Consider the following 7,101-nt stretch of genomic DNA (forward strand, 5'->3'; position numbering starts at 1 on the left):
TACTCAAGCTTCAATGGACCTTATGCACCGAAATGATTCTAATTAACGTGCACCCAAAGTGGTGGTAAAATGGTGGATTTTTGGAGGGAAAGACAGGCTAAACAATCTTCTCTTTTATCCATCCATTCTAGCTGTGGGAGCCACTTTGAGCTGTCCTTTTGTTTCAGTTTACTCTATTTATCTCTTTTGTAAGCTCTTTGGTTGCTGTTTTGGCTTTTATAGCATTTTATCACAGGAATATTCTCAACCATCGGCCATTCCCGTTTTTCTAAATTTTGCTTTCAGGAGCCAGGGCGCTTGCCCCTCCATTGCTAGGAAGATAGAAGTGCATTCAGCTGAGTCCTATGACTAGTGTCTATCATCAGAGTTAGTCTCAGTCCATCAGGACAAGGTACGGTGGAATAACTCACTCAGTTGTCATGTTGCAGCTGGAGTGTGGATGATTATGACCATCTTTTCACTTCTTAAAACTATAGGATTCGTCTTTTATGGATAGTTAAGGGATACAAGAACTCTCTGGCTTTTACTCTTTATCTGTAAATTCACTGGTTGTGCTATAGAAGCACTTCATTTCGTATTAAAGTCTGTGTCGTTATCCAGTACTTGCAGAGAAGAATCATCACATTCAGGACTCGTTTGCGACTCGTCACTATTTGTATCCTCTCCTGACAGTTTTATTTGATATTTATAATTATAAAAAAACAATGGGTATTGTTGCTACAGTTATTGTTGTTATCACTACATTAAATTTGTATACATGACACTTCATATATTTACACATATTTTATTATAAAAAGTATATACATGTACATATACAATAATTTAAAAGTGTCGGGACATTAAAAAAGGCAACTGTTCTATTTAACATTTATACATATAATAACATTACAAATCATGTAATGATGGAACAGTTTTACTTCATACCAGACGTCACTATTAATGCTAGTTACTTGATGCACAGCTATTACAGCACACTTATGATCCTTGGAGTGATTCTTACATGTGAATAAAGAGCCATCCTATAGTTTTAAGAAGTGAAAAGATGGTCATATCATTTTCACTCCAGCCGCACATGACAACTGAGTGAGTTATTCCACCGTACCTTGTCCTGATGGACTGAGACTAACTCTGATGATAGACATTAGTCATAAGACTCAGCTGAATACACTTGTGTCTTCATAGCACTGGAGGGGCAGGCGCCTTGGCTCCTGAAAGCAAAATTTACCAAAACGGGAATTGGCAAAGGATGAGAATAGGCCTATAAAAAACTGGTTTAACAGCCAAAACAACAACCAAAGAGCTTACAGGAGAAATGAATAGTGTGATGAAACAAAAAGAGAGCTCAAAGTAGCTCCTACAGTAAGGATGACTTGATAAAAGAGGAAAATGCTCAGCCTGCCTGTTCACAAAAAAATCCGCCATTTTCATCCAGTTGGGAGGTGCACGTTAATTAGACCGTTCGTTGCATAAGGTCCATTGTTTCTTGTACTTCTTACTTCTCACTACTTGCCTCTTTTTCTTAATTATTTTCATGGTACATTTTATAACTGAATGAATGATCAGACTGAGTTCTTGGTTGGTTTTAAGTTGACTTTTTATGTACTACCATCTTCTGACTGTTTCTTCTTTTCTCAGTTTTAAAAGTATATTTTAAAATACCAGCAGTGACTGATCTGTTTGAGTTCAGTTTTGGATTTTGAAGTGATGTTTCATTGTTTTAACATTTTCACTACCATATGGCCGCTTAATTTTAAGGGTACAATTTTTACTTTTCTTGGATTTTTTTTCGTATCCGCAAAAGTTAATTACGTGAAATTGTCTGTATGACCATAGATAGTGCACATGGAACAGGATGGGAAACTTAATGACATGACCACACATTTCACGGCTACATCCTAGTTTGCAAGAAAAATCTGGCTGGCTGTTAAGATTTAAATAAACGTGGCAGAAGGAAATGTAGATCACACTGAAGAAGCCAAAAGTAACGCTATTAGTTTGTTTCATTTAAAATCATGTATTTTTAGAACACCTAGATATACTAAAAAAGTCAATTTCATTCGTTTGAGGGATAAAGGCTTCTCAATTGCTTTAAAAAGGGCACAGAAAGCACTTACCTGTGCTGATAGAGTATTGACATGGATCACCGATCCAGTGAATCTCAACGATGTACTTAACTTTGCCAAATGGATGGTACCTCTTGTTCCAACAAAGCATTCCATTGAGCACAATGAGTGATCCTCATTCTCAAAGAGAGCATATGTGGGAACTGTATTACAAACTCTGTTCCTGTAATGGCTTCAGATCTCTGTGGGAAAATTTTATTTAAGTCTTTGTTGGGTTAGCAGCTGATCTGATTTTCTACCAGTTTGTCACTAAGTCAATTATGGAAGACTTTTAAGAGCATGTTTCCTGTGACTGATCCAGAGCAGTCAAATGAAGAATCACTAAGGTCACTTGACTATGAAGAACACAATGCACTTTGTTATACAGTTGGATACATCATACGCTCTGTACTGCAGAAGATAAAGAGGTCTAATCATAAGCACAAGGATGAATTGGCAATTTTGCTTCCACAAATGCTAGACCTATTCAATTTATTATAATGATGACAGCACACACATAACTTACTATGTCTACGCAGACTAAAGATTGTCTCGGAGCTTAAGAGCATTCATCTCTTCAGCACCAGAAATCTGCTCTATTGTTGACACTAGTTTCCCATTCTTCCAAATATGGGAAGAACACATTCTCTAACCACTATTACAATATTGATCATAAGAAATGTATGCTAATTTGATGACTAACTTCCAATCTCTCTTCGTTTACATTTCTATAAGGGTGCATAAACTTCTTTCTCTTACGAGCTCCCTCCTTAAAGCTTGTCACGTTTAATGTGTCAAAAAACTTATGAAATATAAGCAAAAAGCGAGCTGTTTCTTTTGCCTTAGTTCCTACAGCAAGACAGAGTGCTTTCCCTACTGACTCACTAAGCACCGAAAAAATTACACATGATTATTTAGATCAAAATTATGATTCTAAATTGTGCAGCTAAATCCACTCTCATCTTGGAGAAGGATGTCAAATGTACATGTTTGTACTTGAGCTTAGGAACCATAGCTAGTCCAGATCTTTTCCCTTTATCAGCAGCATAAAGCTGCATTAAGTGGCTCCACGAGATATCTTTTCGATTAATCTATAATCGTGTATCAATAAACAAATCACATACAATTATATTTTACCCAGAGGTTACGAGCATTGGAATTCCAGCTGTTACGTACAGTTTTGATAGGATGTGGAGGATCAGAAAAAGGTAAATAATCTTTCCTCCTTAGCAAAAGATGTTTAGTGCTTTGTAAAGAACCTTAGTACAACTATCATGCAGTTAACCATCTTACAATTCACTGAGGCACCATCAAAAGTTGTAGCCAAAACCTAATGAAAAATAATTTTAGTTAAATATTAATACATATGCTTACTTTAAATCCAATCCTTTCTAATCCAAATATTGCTTCCCAAAAAGGTTCGAATATCAAGTCTCCCATTATTGTAAAGCATGGCAATTGCAAATATGGGAAACGAAAGTGAGTGAACAATCCTTTCACCATGAAGACCATCATTGAGGTGGCTAAGGTAGGTGCACTGTCACTGACAGAAGATACCAATTCTTCAAAGCTAATAAATGGTTGTTGACAGTACCAAGATCCACAAAGCCAACCATTTTGCCAGTGTGTTTGTTATAAACTGTTTATGTACATTTCATCAATTAATAGCAATACGAGACTATGTCACTCAGGAGATGACTTCATTTTAGAAGCCAGCATTATTTGCTCATCCACTTTCTCTGAGAATTCAGATCCAGATTCAACACAATGAGAGTAATCTCTCAGTGTTTGTTGGGATGGTAGGTGTAGGCACCGGGATTCCCTAAGAGTAGTATATGCTTTACTAGACAAATGGTGTAAGTATAAGCACCAACGTATCATCAATGGATGCCAACGCATCCCATTTTTGTGTCTTGTGAAAGCCTCCTTTTGTTGCCCCCAATATATTCGTCTAAATGAGTCTTCCGGTAGCTTATTAACATTTAACTCCTGTCATTATTTGCTGAAGATCCAAAGTAGTTTCATCATCCAATTCCATCCCTTCCTCAGAAATAATATCACCATCTTAGTCTCTATATTTGATATTTTCTGCTTAAGTGCTAAGGTCTCAGCCCTCAATTGATGTAAGCGTTCAACTTCTGGCGAAGACAAGAATATATAATTGACATGACTACTCTTGCTTGTACATGGAGACGGGTTAGCTAATCGAGACTTCTCACGGCTAGTTCGGGCAAATAGAGCTTCTGCATACCGTGATAAAAAATCAATTTAATTAGAGCACCACATTCATGTAGATCTTAACTCATCACATGGTAGGCATCGTCCAGAGTGCACGTTCTTTGAGATTATAATGTGACAAGAAGTATATCAAATAGTTGCACTAGACAATGTCCTTACGTCACAGTAGGAATAACAGCACCTAAAATGGGAGTAGTTAAAATAAACAACCACAATGTATGTAACTAACCACTTCTATTTTTAAAAAGTCCTTTATATCGACCCAGTAGGTTCATAAACCTGGGTTCACAATTGCCACTACATATCATACACTAATCAAGAGTCTTCATCAAATTAACAATATGATCAACACAGGACAGAATAAGGACACTACGCAATAGATTACACCTGCTGGGGTCAATTTAATGAATTCCAACAGAAAGTGACCATGAACGATTACATGCCACAGAGACTGTGTATAAAAAACTCATATGTGCCATTGTTAAAATGAAAAAACTTCGAGAAAGAGTCCATGAATCAGGAATCAGTTGACTGCCAGTTAGCTTTGCTCTGAGCTGGATACTGTCACATCTATGTAGATAAAGATGTATATATAGACAATGGTTTAAGAGGAGTCTGAATGTGATGAGAATTGTTCCTCGCAATCAATGAATGCTTCAGAGTCATCATAAGCCAGGTTAGTAGATGAAGTAGGAGGATCATTCTGGAATTGTTAGGTGATTTGGATTAAGATTGGGTCTAAAATTCAATGAATAATTCAGAGTCAATCTGAGCCAGGTGCATACTGGAAGTAGGAAGATCATATGATATACAAGAATCATTTTGAAGCAAGGACAATAACGGAATAGATACAATCTGCTTCTTTGGTGGAGGATTTCTCGCAATTTTTTCGGACAAAACCTTAGCTTTCTTTTTCCCATGGTAACCTAAGTACATACAGACTTATGTAATATCAAATCAAAATTAACAGTAAAATACAAAAATCCACAAAAAATTCTATCAACTTATTATAGTTACAATCTTATCAGACTAACATAAGTCAGACATCAGTGGTCAAAACTGGACAAACTTGAGTTTCATACAGATAAAGGTTCTCTCCCAACAGTCCCACAAGTTTTTTGTCATCATAAGGCTAGAGCGTGACACAAAAGGCTAAATTAAACTCAAAAATGGCATTTTTCAAAGCCAAAATTGACAAACTAACAAACAGAAGACCCTGAGCTACATATTAAAACCATTTCTTACCTCTGATACACTTCTGCATCACAAATACAGTCCCACAATAAGTGTCGTCTTCTCTGGTCTCTTCGTCCTTAGTAAGGTGCGGTTCACAACTACAGGATGTAGCTGTGAAATTTGTGGTCATATGATTAAGTTTCCTATCCTATTTCATGTACATTATCTATGGTATGACCATGCAAATACGTGTACCTTAAAATAAGAACCACGAATGTTAATTAGCAACAAAAGATTTGTGATCTAATTCACTTAAGTTTATTGCCTCAAAACTTGGTGGCTATACCGTATTTGTTTCTCCTTTTCACATTTTCATTTTATAGTTTATACTAAAGAGTGATTCGTCAGAATGAGTCCTTATCAATAAATGTTAGATTTTCTTTGGTCTACTGACTTTTTACTATTTGTTTCTTCTTTTGTCATTTCCATTGCATGGTTAATACCGAAAGTGTTTGATCTGACTGAGTTCCTATCATGTGACACTTTTAAAACAATGTTTCATTTTGTATTGATTTCTCACGTTTTTTACTTTTCTTATTTACATAGTATAGTTATACCAGAAGTGGCTGATTTGACTGAGTTTGTCATTAGTGGTTTTGAAATGTTATATATGCTACTACTGCTCACTATTTGCTTTCTCTTTTGTCAGTGTCATGGTACAGTTTATGCAAGGAGTGGTTGGTCAGACTAAGTTCTTATCATTTGAAGTTATTTTTTTAAAATGATTTATTTCTAGTCACTTCTCATGTTTTCATTTCTCAGGCTTCTAGTGTAGTATAAACCTCAAATGATAACAACTGGACTTTAAAAGTGAGAAAAAAGAAACAATTACTGAGAATCAGATGTTCATAAAACATCACTTTAAAACAAACAAATGATTAAAACAGTCTAATGACTCCTGGTACGAAGTACAAAATGAAACTGAGAAAATAAAAAACATTAATAGTGAGAAGCCACTAGAAGAACATGAAAAACCATTTCAAACACCAAACTCAAATGATAAGAGCTCAGTCTGAGTAGTCACTTATGATATTTTAAACTATACTATAAAACTAAGAGAAAAAACAAATAGTTTGAAGTCAGTAGTACATGTAACATTGTTTTAAAATGAAACTCACTCAATAAAAACTGAGTTTAATCAGTCACTCCTGGTATAAACTATACTAATAAACTATACTATCAAACTGAGAAAAGAAATATGTAGTGAGAAGTAAACAGTATATAAAACATCATTGTAAACCAACATCAAATAATAAGAACTCAGTCTAAAAAGTCACTCCTTGTATAAATTATACTATGAAACTGAGAAAACAAGAAGCAAATAGTGAGAAGGGGCAGTACATGCAACATTTCAAAACAGACATCCAATGATAAGAACTTAACCTGATCAGTCACTCATGGTATAAACTGTACCAAGAAACTTTAAAAGGATGAAACAAATGGAGAGAAGTAAGCAGTATCAATTTGAAACAACCACAAATAGTGAGCATGTAGTCAGGTCAGCTGATATGAAGTATACTATGAA

Source organism: Amphimedon queenslandica, unplaced genomic scaffold (genome assembly GCF_000090795.2).
Source record: "Amphimedon queenslandica unplaced genomic scaffold, v1.1 AMPQUscaffold_12819, whole genome shotgun sequence".
Classification (NCBI taxonomy): Eukaryota; Metazoa; Porifera; class Demospongiae; order Haplosclerida; family Niphatidae; genus Amphimedon; species Amphimedon queenslandica.